At 36.6% G+C, this 19,024-nt stretch overlaps 1 long non-coding RNA gene across 2 annotated transcripts in view; it reads left to right on the forward strand.

The window, feature by feature from the left end:
- The window catches only part of LOC125411445 (uncharacterized), a 111,454-nt gene that overhangs the window by 5,053 nt on the left and 87,377 nt on the right, over nucleotides 1–19,024 (forward strand). For both annotated transcript variants that reach the window (XR_015735484.1, XR_015735485.1), the window contains exon 2: nucleotides 3,270–3,392. This is a non-coding gene — a long non-coding RNA (uncharacterized LOC125411445). The remainder of the gene's footprint in view (nucleotides 1–3,269; nucleotides 3,393–19,024) is intronic.

Genomic DNA, 19,024 nt, shown 5'->3' on the forward strand with positions numbered 1-19,024 from the left:
AGTAAAAACTGTCAAACATCAAATAAATAACTTTTAAATGGCAGATAAAGGGAAGTTATCAATATATATATATATATGTATATATATATATAAATGATAGCATCAAAATGTCTACAGTAACCAATGTAGTGTACAGATTCAATGAAATGTCTAACAAAACTGCAGTGACATTTTCCACAGAAACCCAACAAATCCTCTTTAATGTCAGGAAGCTATAAAACGTTTCAAAGAACTAAAACTATCTTGAACAAAAGCTACAAACCTGGAAATACCATACTTTATGATTTTAAGCTATATTAAAAATCTGTTCTGATCAAAACATTAGGCTACTAGCATAAAAAGAGACGTGTTGACCAATGGAGCCAAATAGAAAACTAAGAATTTAAACTCAGTTTTTTATAGAAGTACAACGAATACACACTAGGGAAAAATTTCAATAAATGGAATTTTAAAAAACTCTGAATTTCTCTTATATAAAGAGAAAAATTGTACCTTCTCTTATACCATATAGAAATTAATTCAAAAATAGATTAAAGACTTAAACATAAGACCCAAAGCTATAAGAAGAAGAAAACATGGAATAAACATTTGACAAAGATATTAAAAGTAGATTTTCAAATTTGACACAAAAATACAGGTATCAAAAAGTAGATGAAGACTGCATTAAAGTAGAATGTATCTGCATAGCAAAATAAATAACACAGAGAAGCATCCTTAATGATGCAAGAAAAAATGGTAGAACATATGTTTATAAACATATAAGAATCTCACTAGCAAAATACAAGTAACCCAATTAAAAAATGAACAAAGAACCTAAATAGACATTTCTTCCAAAGTGAATGTCAAAAATACCTACAGATAAAAGAAATGGTGTAAGATGCTCAGCATCACTAATCATAGGAGTAAAAACCCACAATATCAGCTAACATAATTATTTAAAAAGTTGAAAGAAAACATGTATTGGCAAGAATATGGAAACTTGTATCCCATTGTGGAAATGTAAATTATGTAAATTGGCACACGCACTATGGGAAAAGCAATACAGAGATGTCTCAAGATAATAGTAGAAGAGTTACCCTATGGTTCAACAATTCCACCATTGGACATTATCTCAAAGTAAGAGTATCTTGTAGATATATTTGCATTCCCATGTTAGTTTACAATGTCATTCGAGGCTGAGATATGGGGAGAGCTTGAGCATCTGTTGATTGGTGAATATGTAATAAATTATTATTAACCTTTAGAAATGAGATCTGACCATTTGTATGAACATGAATGGGTATTGAGGGCACTATGCTAAATAAAGTAATCCAGATACAGTACAATGAACACTGCAAGACCTCACTTATATGTGAAATTAAACAACAGCAAGAACAAGGAAAAGCTGAAGTTAGTAGTAGAGTCGTGGTTATTTGTGCATGGTAAAGGGAAAGAGAATCTTAGCTGTGATTTAAGTGAGTATTGGAGACCTGTGTATAAAACGGTATGTGTAGATAACAGAAATGTGTGCCACAGTTGGAATTGCCCCTACAGTAGATCACATATGCCCCTACAAAACATACACACACACAGCTGAAGCAAATGGCATGATAATAAGTATGACTGTGCCAATCATTTATATAAATATATATACCTACATATCTAAACATGATAAACATACATTTTTATTTGTCAGTCATAGCTCAATAGATCTATAAAGTTTTTAATTTCAAAGATGAACGTAATATCCTGGGGGCAGGGAATAAAGGCTGAAATTCTAGCTCATTGCTCTCATGGACTCAGTAGGTCTTGGTAAAACTTGCTACTTCTTCCCTCATTTGTGCTCCGCCCAGTGTTTCGGTCTCCATCTGCAGCTTCTTCAGTCTCCTTCCATTCCCTCATCATACTTATGTCTCTGCCCACCATTAAATGTCCTCGAGTAAAAAATAGCTTTGCTCGAACAAGTTACTATCCAGTTTGGTATTGTTTGTTCAACTGTATATAAGAAACTCACAAACTAGGAAGTGCTGTGGAAATTTGTTTTTTTTTTAATCAACCCCATTTACTATTAGTCCTCGTAAAACTTATCACCAATCTATAGCTTTCTGATTCTTGTTCTTCAAAAGTCATTTCAATTTGGTAAGGGTTTTCAAAACACTAAAATATCAAGGCCTTTTTTCATCTGCATCCTCTTTGATAGTTCGGTATTTTATTTCTGCTGAACCTCTGTAGTGCTGACCTCTTCTAGATATCTGCCTGCCTGTGAGCTTACCACTTCTCAGCTCTGGCTTCTGTTCTGTCCTCTTGGGGGTAGATAGTCTTTAAAGTCCAACCTTTGACATTATGTTCTTCCCTGTTTAAAGCTCTTTCCTCGAGGAATTCATGTGTGCTCATGAATTTTAATCTCTTCTCCATGCTTAATCTCTCACCTTTATTCTAAGGTTCCTATTTCTGGCCCTCAAATCTAAACAAGGTACTGCCCGGTTTCCAGGTATCTAATGCACATGTTTATGCCTCTAATTAATCATTTCTCCTCTGATTGGTTCACTTTCTGATTCCCCCCCCCGATAGTCATCGGCATCATCTTTTCTATGTCCCTTGTTTAATCTGAACCACCACTATGATCAGTGCATGACAACGGTTAACAGTACTTCTTCAATATATTTAGTGCTGCCGTTTTCTATCATTGATGCTGAGATATCATCAGGCAGTCATAAAACTGCAAAGTAGTGCTGAAGGTTAATCTGTTTGATTCGATGAACAGAATGGAAGGAAAGTAGAGAGTTAGGGAGATTATTACAGTTTAGGCAAAAATTTGAGGTATTAAAGGTTAGGAATGATTATAATTAGGCTTGGAAAAAGGAACAACAAATAGATAATGACAGTGACGTTGCAGTATTATCTTTCCAAGATTGTCAAAAATATCAACATTGTCCATATTTTCTATAATAGTTTACTTATTTTACAATACTCATATGTAGTACTATATATAATAATACCATAAGGAGCAACAGTTGTATGTTTTCCCCGTATTTAAAACCAAGTAGCTATTTTCCAATGATATAACAGTAGATTAAAAGTGAAAGCAAAATCTTTAGATGTTGCTATTTTAAGTTTACAAACAAATAAAGCTAAACAAAAATGGCCCATAGATCAGGTTGTCTTGAGCTGTCACTAGTCAAAATTTAAAGAAGTTTTTGTTGCTGGAGGGATTTTGGGACAAATGGAGTGAGGAAATAAAGAATCTTCTTTATGGATGGAACTATTCCATGTTTTCCTCTTCTTCTCAGTGGCCGTGCATTGTCTTATTCATCATCTACTGAAGAACAGCATCTTATTCAAGGGCATCGACTTGACCAAGTACCTTTTGAGAAATCTTGCAAATAAAGTCTCCATGATGAGCAGAGGGGTGGGTAAGTATGTAGTCATAATAAGACACAATGTCATAATTTGCTTCAAAATACTTTTCTTGCCTTCATAAATGTATTTATATAGGTTGTGCTTTGCCTTATGCTAAAAGTGAAGTCATTTTGTTTCAGGGGATAAAGGAATGGCAGAATAGGGTCTTGACTTGAACTTCCTATGTGGCACAGGCTGCCCACCAAGTGCTGGAATTATAGGTGTAGGCAATTACACCCAACATACTTTTGTTCTTTACTGACAAATAGGGTCTTTGGTATATTCTAACATAGTTCAAAACTGCTCCCCAGAACCACTGGTTTTGTGTCTCTTTAAATATAGCACAGAGGTGGCCTGGCAGCAGATTTTGCTTTGATTGTACTGTTGCAGTAGTACAATGTATGTCTTCTCTCTTAAAGACCCATTCGTATAAGAATGGCTAATTTAGCAGTCTCGTCTGGTCTGGAGACTTGGTCTGTAATATCTTTGTATACAAAACTGTCGTACCGTATTTAGGTGAAGTTCATTTTCTAGACCCTATCTGAACTAGGCCTCCTTGAAAAGCCATAGTGAGAATTTTTTAGGTAAGTAAACTTAGCACACACACACACAGAGAGAGAGAGAGAGAGAGAGAGAGAGAGAGAGAGAGAGAGAGAGAGAGGAAGGGAAGGAGGAAGGGAGGGAGGGGAGGGAGGAAGGGAGAGATTATTGACTGGATTTTTGTGATGAAACAAAGATACTTTCCTATCAGGATTTTTTTCCTACTGCAAATTATCACTTTTATAATACAGAGAAGTAGATATATACTTATCAAGGTGAGATATTAGTAGCTATTTATAGGAGGGAATTTAAGAAAGTGGAAATAGAGAAGGGTATATATATAGAGATGATTACTACCTTTTGCTAACAAGACACTCTGTTTGGGGAATATATAAATGAATCATTATTGTTCCAGTCTGTTTGTGTATATTGTGTAACATTCATAAAAGTGTTAAATTTTTCTCAAGATTGGTGAACTTTTTCTTTTGCTACCACCTTTCCTCAATATAAACCATATCCACACTCACTAAGACAAGTTGCATGTGGGTATGTCTAACACTGGGAAAACGGTTGCCTCTTGAAGTAGTGTGTTCTACTTTAAAAAAAAAAAAAGCTAATCATCTTGTTATATTGAGTCAACATTTGATGACGTATCTTGGAGGCACAAGTAACACTTAAATATTCTTATATCTGTTGGTGTCTTTCTGTTTCTCTGTCAGTCTCCCTTTTGTTCCTTCCCTCCCCCATCCCTCTCTCCATCTCTTCCTTCTTCTCTCTTTCTCTCTTCCTCCCCTTCTCTCTATGTCTCAAAACCTCTCTTCTGACTTTCTTCTCTCTAGGTGAAATCTTTGCAGATACTGTCTCGCAGTTGTGTCCTTGTTGCTCTCTGAATGTGCTCTAGAGTTTCGTGTGTTAAAGACACAGTGTCTGGATCCGGACACTGTAAGTGGAGGTGCTCTGCTGCCTGGAGAGTAGCTTGCAGCCATCTGAACTGTTTGATTACAAATGCTTTTCAGCTACTTACCAGTTTTTCCATATTCAAAAATTATCTTCAGTATTTGTCAGTGTGTGACTGTTCATATTCATAGTTGATAAAAATAGCTTTTTCATTCCACATAACAGTCTTCTGGAAGTTTTGTGTTCTAAGCTGATAAAGTAATGCCAGCAGGTCTCACAGGCGATATTAAAGCTAATTATGCCTAACATATAAATATTACATAAATGCTACAGTCTAGTTATATTTCATACAGTATCTTGATTATTCTGTAGCTAAGACTTTTAAATCAGGCTATGTCAAGTTCTTTTTTAGGACAAATGTCATATACCCACAAAGTATTACTGGCTATGCACATTTTGTAAGACAGATTCTGAGATAATCTCCCATGCTATGGGAGGTGTTGACAGTCCATGAAATGCATGGAAGAAGTCTCATTCCCCATATTCATAGATCAGGTCCCACAGACATTTGTGGATTTAGCTAATGCTACAGTTGTGATAAAGAAGACTATCCCATTGGTCTCTCAGATGATGCTTCTCTTACAATACAGTCCCATATTGAGTTTAATTTTCCTTTACAAAAATGTTGTACAGCTTAAATGGTGATTTGTCTGCCTCGTACTTGTTCCTAAGACTGCGGAAGAGGAGGCTGACTGATAGGAGTTCAGCTGAGTCAACTGCTTGCAAAGTCAGCTCCAGAGCAGAGTGAACATGATTAGTTCGTTCTTGCCACACATTCCATTGCTAATTCTGTTGTCTTGGTTTCTTCTCCATATTATTTCCCCTTCTTATGGGTTTCTAATTGTTTATGGATAATTTTCTTATCTTTCATTTCTTGTTTGATAATAGCTAGGTAGATGTATGGAGGCAGGAAAGAGAGAACAAAGTCAAACAGAGAGACACTCGTTTGTTGTAAGCTCCCAGGAGTCAGTTTATCCTGTCTCTCCTTAAGGGCACCTTCACACCTGTGAAACCAAACAAGTGTTATTAAAGATCTACACCAGTGTGTGTCAGTCGGGTTTGTCTGGTGTCATGTGAATAGAACAAACCAAGCATTTCACTTCTGTGTGCTTGTGTGATAGCTTTCCTGTGTCTTGAAACCATCTATGGCTCTGTAAAGCACAGTGCGTGACGGCTTTGTTTCAAACCTTCATGTGCAGCGGTTGACAGTATAGTCGCACTTATGAGTGAGCAGCTATATTTGTACAAGCCAAAACCAAGGATTCATTTTTCCCCCTGACACCTCACAAGTAGGTGATATAGGTAATAGGGATGTGTTAAATTTGCTTCAAAGTTTCTATTTTGTGTTTTGTTTCTTTCTCTTCAGGTCTGTGTGCTTTTATAAATACAATGGCTTCTAAATGGAGATAGAAGATAAATTTATAGAAAGTTTTATATGTCGAAGTTTTAAGATAGTTTAAAGCTTACAATTCTACTCTAGAAACTTTGAACCTATCTATTTGCTCTCAACCCGCAAACCACAGAAACCTTCCCCTCTGCTCTACCTCCTTCTCTTTTCTCCTCTCTCGTAGCTGGTAGGTATTGGGGAGAAAGTCTGCCACATCGTGGCTTTGACTTAAATGCTAAAATCAACAAATGCACTCTCTACTTGTTTGATTAACAACGTTTAGCAAATGTTTTTAGTTCTCACTGCAAAGCGCTAAGTGCTAAGGCACTGGCAAGTAGAAGACTTTATTCTGAGCATGAATACCTGTGAGAGGGAATTGTACCTTCACGCAAACAACCTACTTCTCCAAGTTTGTTATATACTGAAATATTGGTTTTTAGAAAGAAGGAGATCATCATTCAAATGAAAATGTATGGAATATGGCATCGTGCCTTTGGTACACTCTTTAAAAATTATTTCCGTAGCACTGATTTGTTTTAAGATGGTACAGTTGACGTTGTCATTCTCAGTAAACATATACTTTGAGGGTACTGATTTAGGGAATTGCAAATATGGAGAATGAGAGAAATAGAAGAACATTAACATTTCCCCCAAGTTATTTGTAAATATTGATGTTCCATATTTTTATAAGAACAGTACAACTTAGAGTAAGACAAAAAGTAACAGGAGCTGAGCAGAGGGAGTAACCTTTTCTGCGCAGGAACAAATTTCAGATCAATTTCAGGTGGGGGAAGCTAATATAAATGCTCATCCCGAGCACAGGAAGGACAGTAAGCTAAAGTGCCATAATGCTGCTCTCTTGGCTGCGCACTGCGCATGACTGCTGCTGAGTCAACCACTGAACTCTGGAAAGCTGCGGCAGTTCTCAACCTGCAGGTTGTGACCCCCACAGGGGTCGCATATCAGATGTCCTGCATATCAGATATTTACACCAGGCTTCATAACAGTAGTAAAATTACAGGTATGAAGTAGCAATGAAATAATTTTTTGGTTGAGGGGGTCACCACAACATGAGGAACCGTATTAGAGAATCGCACCATTAGGAAGGTTGAGAACCACTGCTGGAAAGGGATATGGAAGCCATCCCCTGTGTGACCCAGACTGCCTTTTCTCCAGCAGAAGAATCGGGAAAGCTGCATTCTTTTAATAGAAAGTAGGACTGCTGTATATGCAGTGATTTCTTAAACAGAGTATGAGATGAGGTAGTAGACAATGTACCATTATTTAAGGAAAGACCTTGTGAGCGTAATAAAATACCTTTGTATTATTTCTCAGATTAATTCTCTGCTATTTTATTCATCTATAAAAATCACTCAAGTTGGTCTAAACATGCTGTTATTTGAAAATCTGGGTTTCTGAATATTGGTCCAATTCTGGTTGATTTTGGATGCATATCTAACTGTATTTTTCTTTACCTGCATACATCTGTAATAAAACATCTTATATTAGCTTTTCTATTTTTAACTGTAATAGGTTCTTCATCGAGACATGCCTGAATTTGTCTATGAGATTTCCAATTATTTCTGTATAAACTTTATGCTTAGAAAATATGGAACAGTTTATATATCTTCATACATATATTCATACATATATCTTTCATACATTATGATATTATAATATTATTTTCCAAGTAACCCATGCTTCCTTGCCTGAGTCATCCATTCTCCCAGACTTTGCTAGGCACATGCTACCAAATCATCACCCACACCTTATCTTGCTCTCTAGAGTGATGGTACAGTTCTTTAAATATAAAAATGTAGCTCAATAATTCTAATATGATGATTTTTTTTACTGTTAAAAATACCTGAACATGAATTCTTTTTTTCCTAGTGGTAGATATTGGATCTAGGGCTTTTATGTTCTAGGCATGTACTCTACCATTGAGTTGTATCCCCAGCTTTGTTTTAAACTCTTTTTGTGGGTTTTTTGTAACACAAGGTAACACTGAGATACCCATGCTGGCCTTAAGTTCACTAGGTAGTCCAGGCAGTCCTTGAACTTGTGATTTCTTACCTCAGCCTACACATGCACACGTGTACATGCAATACACATGTACACACACACTCATTCACACACACATGTACACATATATGAACAGAGAGACACATACTTCATATATATGTATATATGTATATGAGAAAGAAGGCAAAAGTGTATATATGTGCTTCAGTTTTTCCTTCAATATGAAAGAAATATGGGTATAGTTTCACAACTAACTGTTAGAGTTTTTTTTAAAAAAAACACGTTTTCTTTAACCATTCACTTATTGATTGACATGTAGGCTAGTTCCATTTCTTTCTATTATCAATGACGTGTCAATAAATATGGATGTGCAAGTATCTCTGTAGTATGGAAAGGGGGCAAAGACATGAAAAAGGGAAGGAAATCAACCAAAATGGAATATGCTTGCAAACCCTGTATGAAAACAATATTCCATGAGTTAATTTTAATAATTAAAAAATTTAAAACCCACAAAAGAGAATCACGTCACAATTGCCTTGTTTCCAAAGAAAGAGAAACACCAACACCTATCTATTTTCAACTTTTCCAATACTATGTGCTTTCTTGAATTGTGACTTGGTCACTTGTGATGTGAAATGGAATTGAGTGACTCCAAGATCAAAAAGACCTGTGCTTCCTGCATCCCCAGTAGCAAAAGTGTTGGGGTTTATAAAACATGCTTACTTTTTTTTCTGAAATAGAATGAGTTTCCATTTTTATTTATAATACATGGATATACCTATGTTCAAGTTCTTTGGGTAGCAAAAAGAAATCCCATATTGCTAAGGTCAACCTAACTTAACAGTTTCAACTCTCTATGGGCAAAAATTCATAGCTACTATAAACTGTTGCTGACCCTAGAGTTATCAAAAGTAAATTTACAGAAAAATACAGAACTAGTGAGAATTAAAGTACTCTTAAAATAGCAAATTGGAAACTTTAAACTCAAGTAATTTCCTTGATGATATTTACTTAATTACAGTTTTATAGTACCTGTTGAAGAAGTGATGAGCCATCTATCTTTAGAACAATTAATTTAGGCTATTTGCATGTGTAATGGGTAACTAAGAAAAAGAAAGCCTGCAAACTGATAATTATGCCTGTGTTATTTTCTCTAATGTGCAATGGGAAAGTAACTTGATCATATAATGATTTGTATATGGGAGAAGCATTGGATGTGGATTTTGCGATGAGTTTAGTGGCATGCTGGTAAGTTGGCATCTCACAATCTACTTTGCAGTATTTACAAGCTTTTGTATGTCAGACACTCATACAGATTGATTTAATGACTAGTCCCACTCTAAAAAATCTTGGGCATTGGTAATCAGAGATTTTAGCACATTGAATACATGATTCTATGACTTACTTTTTCCTTGATGATGATGATAAACGAAGTAGATTAATTACACTAACAGTTCAATTCTTCATGTGCCATGCGTGCACAGCCTATCCATATTGTAATGACTTCCCACTGATTTCTTGGGTCCATCCAAGAAACTTTGCCCAATGAGATGGTAGTATTTACGCTACAAATGGAGAGCTGAAACAACTCCTATTTTTACTCTTTCTCTTGAAAGATGATGTTATACCAAAGGATAAAGTGAAGAAATTGGGGGAATATCTTTCAAAATCCTGGCTTATGTGTCAGGATAAAGGACTGCTTAGGTGATAATGAAAAAGATTCTTAAAGTAACTCAGGAAAAAGTTAGAATCAATAAAAAAAAAATAAAAGGCAACCAAAACCAATGCTAACAGGTTCACATGGAGCATAACCCACTGTAAAGTTGAAAGAGTTAAAATTAAATATAGTTAATTGTGAATATATGTATTCTGTATGAGACTCAGCATTCCTTCACAGACCGAGACAGTTTGGGAGGCCATCATCTCAAATACAGAGGTCTGCAATCAAATTATCACACCTTAGGGAAGATGTATAGTGCCTATTGTTGTAGAATATTATTTTAACTAGGCAAAGATATGTTACCTTTGCTTAGGCTGCGGAATATTACTTTGACTGTGTAAAGGTGTGTTTCTTTTGTTTATGTTGCATTTGTTTAATTACGAAAATCTGTTTTACTTTGCCTGTCTCAGGCACCTGATTTGTCTAATAAAAAGCCAATAGCTGAGGGGGAGAAAGGATAGGCGGGGCTGCCAGTCAGAGAGAATAAATAGGAAGAGACATCTAGACCCAACAGAAGAGAAAAACAAGAGAAGATCGCGGAGAGAATGAGGGACACACTAGAAGCAAAAAGTCAGGCAGATGCCAGTCAGCCAGACATAGAGAAACAGGGAAAGTAAGATATACAGAAGAAAGAAAAGATAAAAAGCCCTGAGGCCCAAGGTAGATAAGGAGAAACAGATTAATAAGTTAAAAGAGAGAGCCAGAAATGTGGCTAAGCTAGACCGAGCATTCAAAACTAGATAAGTCATGATTTGGGAGCTGGTTGGTGGTCTAAGAGAAAAAGCCTGGTACAGCCTATGATTGATTACTTTATATATGACTTTTGTTCCTTGACCTTATTGCCTGCAGCCATCTGAACATCAGTGATCTTAGAGGAGCACTCCAGCTAGCGCAGGTTGACTTTTGACAATCTGGATGTCAAATTTTCAGGAAGTTTTGCAAGCTGGTTGTTAAATACAACCACTACTAAAAATTACATGGCAATAACTAAATGGTAGGTACATTAAGATTATACTTATACTGCATCATCTTCCAGTTGATTATTTTTTGTATTCTTGATGTGATGTACATCTATTTTTATCTGTCCTGAGATGGTACTGTATAATAGAGAGAAGCTTTGTACAGCGATGTTTGGTTGGCAGCTTAAAATAGCCATAGTGGAAAATTGGCTGGCTAATACCATAAATCAGAGATTCCCTGTCCTGGGACCAGTTGTTAGGCCCCTACTAGCACACCAATGAAAAGCTGACAGACCATAGCTTTTACCTCCTGCAAATCCTGGGCCTTAGCACCATGCTATTTATAGGACAGTAGAAATGCATTTAAAACATGACTTCCCAATAATTGGTGTTATTGTGGAGAGCCACATTGCTCTCTAAGGTGGTTCAATAGTCTCAGATAGATAATTAAATAGGGCCATTTTATTTATGACATACCCAGAGATACTGTTTTCCTTAGCTGAGACAAATTAATCACTGAACCTCTATTCTTGACTTCCTTAAACTTTCGCCATTCCCTCTCTTAGAAACTTCAGTTTTTACTTTCTTCATTAAAGTCATTTCTAGGGCTGAGGAGATGGTTTGGTTAGTCAAATACTTGCTGTGATAATATGAGGACCCAAGCTTGGATCCCCAGTACCCACAAAAAAGCTAGGCACAGCCAAATGTATAGCAGTCAGTGGTGCTGGAGAAGGGCTAGCTGAGACCAGTGGATTGTTGGAATTTGAGTTCACCCCCCCAAAAAAAAACCCCAGCAGGTTCCAGACTCTGTGAGAGACCATGTATCAAGGAAATAATGTGGGTCATGGGGTCATGGTATAACAGGACACCCAGTATTCTCTGTCCTCTGCACACTTGCATACATGTCATATGCAACTACATATTTATGTGCATGTGAGCACACACATGCACACTCACATACAAATGGAAAAAAAGAATATCTGAAGCAATTCTTATACTTAATATGTTGAAAAATCTCAAACATTGGGGCAAGAACATTCCATAATACTATTCCTCAAATTCTAACCATTGTAAATATTACATGAACTGTTATAGTTGAAATCTAAACCAACATGATGTAAAAGAAAAATTCATCTAACTGTGCTACATACAAATGAATTGCTCAGTGACCTACTTGGATCAGTAGGAAAGATAGCTAATGATGTCCTATGAGAGCAGGTACCCACTGGCCAAATGTAGACAAAGTCTTTAGGCTGCCCTTTTTAGGATAAAAAGCCATTGGGGCATATTTGGCTTATTAAAAAGTATAGTAATAATACCTTTAAATGTGAATAAAGAATTGTGAATACTTACTTAATAGTTAGGATCCCAGTGGAGATGGCCCTAATTTTTAAACATTTCCCAATTATTTAATGATTCAGAAGTAATTATGGGTGAGATTGCTTTGATGTGAGCTTTGAAATAAGAACCATGTAAAGCAAAGAAAAATTTAGTGGCATTTTACAATATCTAACCAAAATATCAATGCACTATATTTATTTTTGTTATAGGCTGTTAAGAAACTCATTAGCTACTACTTTAATCTATTTATATTCCCTTCTTCTTCAGAGATTTTAATTAGTGCCTAGTGGATGTATGTAAATGGAGACTGTGTTTTCATTTCCTGGCAACCCAGACTCAAATAATCACACAAAAACTATATTAATTACAACGTTGTTTGGCCGATGGCTCAGATGTATTCCTAGCTAGCTCTTACATCTTAAACTAACCCATTTCTATTAATCTATGTATCACAATGAGGCTGTGACTTACCATTAAGGTTCTGATATCTTTCTCATTCAGTAGCTTCATGGCATCTGCCTGGCTCTGCCTTCTTTCTCTCTGCGTTCAGCTTAGTTTACCTGCCTAGCTATATTCTGCCCTGCCACAATCCAAAGTAGCTACTTTCTTAACCAATGGTAATAAAACATATTCACAGAATACAGAGGGGAATCCCACATTAGATGTATGTAGTTTTCAAGCTGATGTGTTCCCCTACAGTCAAAATTATGATTACTCATTGAATTCTGTTATTTGTGAATCTTACAGGTTGTTACTCCAAATATGTTACTAATACCTAACACAATTCAGATATGAAAATACCATGCCAGTTCATTACTATTACTGGGTTATTATGACAATGCAAGATTCTCTCTCTCTCTCTCTCTCTCTCTGTGTGTGTGTCTCTCTCTCTCTCTCTCTCTCTCTCTCTCTCTCTCTCTCTCTCTGTGTGTGTGTGTGTGTGTGTGTGTGTGTATGTATGTGTAGTGCCTACATAAATCCAAATGTGTGAAAGTACACATGCATGTGTGTGTGTGCCAGCAAGTCCCTGAGATCTATCTTCCAGTTGGGTTACACTACACCTGGCTTTTATGTGGATGCTGGGAATTCAAACCCAGGTCTTCAGGCTTAACAAAGCAGGCTATTTACCTTCTCAGCCATTTCCACAGCCCAATGTTAAGAGTTTTTCATTGTGACACAAACTCAACTTTTGTGTTAAAGTGCAAACTTACCTTAGATAATGAAAACCAGATAAGAAAAATCCACTTTGGAGTTTGCTCTCTAAATACAACCAAAATGACATGAGTTGTGTCATTGATGGTGAGTCTCTTCGTATTCCAGGCATTTAGTGCATAGAAATTTTAATTGCTTAATTTGTTTCACCTATTAGAGTCTCTTATTTTTCCTTATCCCACATCAAGTAGTAATTTGAGTAAAAAGAGAAAAACATCTTTTATAGATGAACAAGTTTTAAGAATGTAAGACAAAAGCTGAAAAGCTAGAGTTATCTGTCGATTTAGTGTTGCTAGAATTTGTTTCTCTTAGGTAATCAAATAGGTTTCTTGTAAGGCAAAACTAAATGTTTCTTGAAATTCAGTCCTTTATGTGCATATTTGTGTGTGTATTCTGATGGTATGTTAGATATCACACACCAGAATCTTTTCATTGCCTAGTAAAAGTTTGAGTAAAAACGCAGTATCAGTGTCTTGGTGAGGCTTTCCGTGGTGTGGTAAAACACTACAGTCAGAAGAGTTTATTTCTTCTTATCACTCTCAGATCATATTGCATCACTGAGGAAAGTCAGGGTAGGATCTCGAGGCAGAAGCTTGAAGGCAGGAACAAAGCAATGGAGAAATGCTTTTTACAGGTTTGCTCTTCATAGTTTGCTCAGCCTGCTTTCTCATACAACTCCAGGTCATTTGCATAAGGTTGGCACACTCTGCACAGTAAGCTGGGTCGTCCCACATTAACCATTAATCCAGAAAATGCCCTACAGACTTACCTATTAGACCAATCGTACAGAAGCGTTTTCAGAGAGTCTTTCTTCCCAAATGACTCTAGTTTATCTTGATTTGATAAACTAACAAAAACAGTCGGGACAATCAGAGATAGCCGATGATTGGGAGAATAGTTTAATCATTTAAAGTCACTCTTCACTAAAGTCAACTGCAAGTTTATCAAAAACCTCAACAAAAATATGAAACTTCTAGAAGAGAAGGTAGGAAGTTGTTACAACTTACAAGCATAGGTAATGACTTCATAATAGGATTCTGTTCACTCAGGAAAGAAGCCCAACGGTTAACAACTGGGACCTCTTGAAATTGAAAAGCTTCCACAGAGCAAAGGAAACAACCCACTGAAGAGGCACTCTATGAAATGAGAGAAAACCTTTGCCATCTGTACAACCAACAGGGGATTAATGGCCAGAATACACTAAGATCTCAAAAACTGAAACAAACAACCCGATAAAAATGGGCTGTAGATACGAACAGAGAGTTCTCAAAATAAGATGCACATGGCTAGGAACCATTTACAAGTCTTCAACATCCTTAGTTGCTAAGGGAAATTCAAATTAAAAGTACTTTTGAGATTCCTTCAGAATGACTATGAGGTAGTTATCAAATAACAAATGCTGTTAAGAGCAGGGAAAGGGAAACCCTTATCTCTATTGCTGGGAGGGTAGACTCATGCAGATATTATGGAAATCAGTGCAAAAGATTTTTGAGAAACTAGAAATAGAACATCCAGATGGAGCATATTCATTAAAGATTCCATATCCTACTACAGATATCTGCTCCTATACGTTCGTTGCCACGTCTTTCTATTCACAGCAGCTAGAACTGATGGCTGGATGGTGATAATATGATACAGATACACAGTGGAAATCTATTCAACTGTAAAGAAAATTCACACCATGAAATTTACAGGTAAATGGATGTTGCTAGAAAAGATTACACTGATTGAGGTAAGTCAGACATAGAAAAACTGCCCAAGAAGTGAATTTTTCTACATGAACTTCTTGAATCTTGTTTGTCCCTCTGAGTAGCTTTGATGAAAATAATGGAGCACAGATGTTGCCACCTGAATTAGGATATCAGGTGTAATGAGAACATCCATTTCCTCTTAGACACTGGAATCTGGTAAAGGGATCCATCTACCTTGCTACAGTACCACACCAGAAGGATGCCTTTCTAGCCTGGACAGTTCAGCCATCACAGTTGAGCTGCCAGACTTGACAGTAAAGCCATCTAGACATTTGAACCCAACTCTAGCACGGCTAAATGTGACTCAGAAGTCAACAGACATGTCATCAGAATATAGCCACAGAAGAGATCACAACTAATGTCACATGGAGAAAATAGGCCACTCAGCTATAGTCTATGAATTCCTCAGCAAATACGCTGGTTGTCACATTAATTCACTAATTTGGGGGCACTTTGTAATTCAACAACATATAATAGTGTACACAAAGACTCAACCTAAATGTCATCTTGGCCTATGATGTCTTTATACTTAAGCTTGTTTATTTTGTTGTTTTTAAATAGAAAAACTAACCCAACAAAACCCAATAAACACAGAGTTTATATGCTTGAACAATATGAGTTGCTTTATAATTCCAAATAATATATGCAAATTAAAGAAAAAACTGTAAACCCTAGCTAGAGTTAGTTTTCAAGGGCTTAGGGTTGGGTCTTGCTGAGTGAGACTGAGGCATAGATAGGTAAACTCAAGGTCCATCCAGCAGCAAAGAATTGAGAAGAGACAAGAATGTAAACTTCCTTCTTGTGCTGAAATGCTGAAATAGTGGGACATCAGCATTATTAGTTTCCTTCTTCTATAGAAATATTTTCCTTCTCTTTTAGAGATAAAGATAAGTATGTTAAATAATATTACAAAATGTAGACACACTACCAAGAATAAAAATTATAGTTCACAGACTTGGAGCATGATGACTAAGCCTGCTTTGGTGTCACCCAGTGGCATGCTACACAAGCCTATTTCCTCCACCATCTACTGATAGCTTCATCAGTGCTATAAGTACCTCCACCACCCTTGCAGAAGGGAGGGCCAAGTGGGAAGTGATGATCTGAAGGGGAAAATAGAGAAAGGAACACAGCAAAAGAAAAAGCAAGGGAGAGGAGAAAGGGGGTGGGTAACAGTTCCTTGTAAAGACCGTGAGAAGTAAGGGAGGGGGAAGACCATAACAGTAATATGATGGTATATGATTAGAAAATAATTTATAAGGAACTTTATTGGTATTATGTATTCTAGTATTTAAAGCATTTGGATGGGGCTGAAAGAATACAACTTTATTGTGTTTTTTTGTATTATTTACTGAAGGCTCACTTTGTGAAGGCACTACTCTGCACATCCCAGAGCTGAAAATACTGCCGCAAAGCAAACATGGTATCTCCCTTTATAACTTACATTTGAGTAAGAGCATTAGTTATTTCAGAACACAGCAGATCAAATTCAATATAGTACCATAAAAACATACGATATCAGATTATTCAAACCACAGGCCTTTTGACAAGCACATTGATAAGTTACTTTGCTTGAATCTGTTTTATGAACAGGTTTTATCCAAACATGATTTTGCAATAAGAAATTAAGAAGCGTTTTAAACCACTCTTGAATTTTAATGCGTTAAGTAAGTTTTCCAAGATAAAGATAACAGCTTTTCTTCCATTTGGGGACATAAATGCCTTTCCTTTCAGTGTCCCCATTATTACATCAGATACTTGACAAATGCTCTGTAGCTTTTTGTCAAGAATTGGCTAACAAGGTCTCTTGGGGTGGGAATAGGGAGGAATGTTCTACGCAAGTTTAATGAATTCTACAAGAGTTTGTACCATCTTGGAAAGTGTCAATTAGCCTGTCAGCAAGGGATGATTAAAGTCTGTCCTTCTAGTCCCTAGGCCTCTCTTCTCCAAGACTTCTCAGAGTAAAGGCTAGTTTTATGCACCACCCGATAGAAGAAACCCTGATCCTGTAAGGGTCTCTTGTGCATATACATATATGTATACACACACACACACACACACACACACACACACACACACACACTTGTGTATCCTATGTTTACATATTTCCACCCTTGAGAAAATACTCAGCAGTGCTCCTGCTCTGGGGATTAAAACCTACACAATCATCATCTCAAGCTCCTAACCGCTTCAGACTGCTAATTCATTAATGCCTTCAAGAACCAACCACCAGGGTGGATACAAACAAGCAGAAGGTTAAGATGCTAAAAATTGAAACAATGAGTTCGGGTTTGCTGGGTGGAACAGGAGAAAGAGCAGTGAAGATCCTTTCCTCCGTATAGATCTGCAAGAGCTTGTGAATGAGTTGAGAATTGTTTGTCTTTCCTGGAAGTGTGGACCATTTTCACCTGAAGTGTTAATTAACGTATTTAATGGTTTGTTTCTCCACCTCCTCTTTTTGATCTGGGAATCCTCACACTTAAGTTTTCCTTTGTAAGCTTTTCTTGTTGCCCAGAACTTGATATTTGGGCATTTCAGAATAATTCTTTTGTTTTATGGTATTTGATGGATATTTTCTGTACAATAATATTTAGATGTAAAATGTAGCACACTATCTTTTCAGTCCATCCTTCAGTAAGGTTGTCTGTAAATTCTGATCTCCAATAAACTGTGAGGTGTATTACTGTTACTGAGTTCTTGTTTAAGTCTGTTGTAGCTAGAAAATACACTTTGTATGACTTTAGTGACTCTGCAGTGTGTACTTGAAAGTAGTGCACACTTTGCAGTTCGGGTATAGTTTACTCACATACATCTTCATCAGTTTTGCCTAGGCTCTCCTCATCTTCAAGTTCTCAGCTTCCCTCTGGGATTTTTACTGTTTCTGAAGAGCTGTCATTTGAATCATGGTTTCCTGTGTTTATAGGTCCATTTCCTCTGAGTACTGAAAATATTCTGGATTCTTCCTTTCTGAAATAATGCTCCACCCCTCACACATGTTCTTACAGTTGCCGAGTTTCCCCTGTACTTTGACCACCAATTTTTTCATGTGAGAAACCATGAATTTCCTCTTTGAGTTTTAGTCAAACTCTAAAGCTTTTGTCCTTATGTCTCTGGATGGTTCCCCTGGCTTGGTATATTCCCTTCATTCTCCTTGTGGGTAGAAGGAACAAAGGCAATTTGGAGAATGCCTAAGGCATCCTGGTTGGCCTGAGAATTGCTCATTTTTAACCCAGAGAGTCCTAAATTCCAATAGTTGAAGAAACAAAGTGGAAGAGGTGGACAGGGTTTTCTGCTTTTCCCCTTGGTTTTTTCTTTGTGTCTGGTTAATGATCTATAGTATTCCAAAATGAAAATCAACTTGGTCATCTTTCTGCAGAGATGGGTTCTGACAAAACTGTGGTCACAGTTCATTGTCAGCATTTAGGATTATTAGGTGTGGCTAGACTTATTAGGTTTTGACATCAATGGTCTCGTTTTTTATCTCCAGAAGATGCTATTCCAGAATTCAGTGAATAGTTTAAACACTGCAATCACTCTTACAAAACTTTCCGAGTATATGCTATGAAACAAAGTATATAAAATAAAAGGCAAAAATCAGAATGTGTATTTACTTAATATATTAAAGTGCAGTGTAAATGATACAATTTTACAAAAAGTCAGTGTTCTCATAGCTACAGCAAACAGAGTAGTAATTTAAAACATAGATTCACTAAAAGTAGTACACATTCAGGTCTGTGTTTAAATCATTAGAATAAGA

This window comes from Myodes glareolus, chromosome 18 (assembly GCF_982192425.1).
Source record: "Myodes glareolus chromosome 18, mMyoGla1.1, whole genome shotgun sequence".
Taxonomy (NCBI): domain Eukaryota; kingdom Metazoa; phylum Chordata; class Mammalia; order Rodentia; family Cricetidae; genus Myodes; species Myodes glareolus.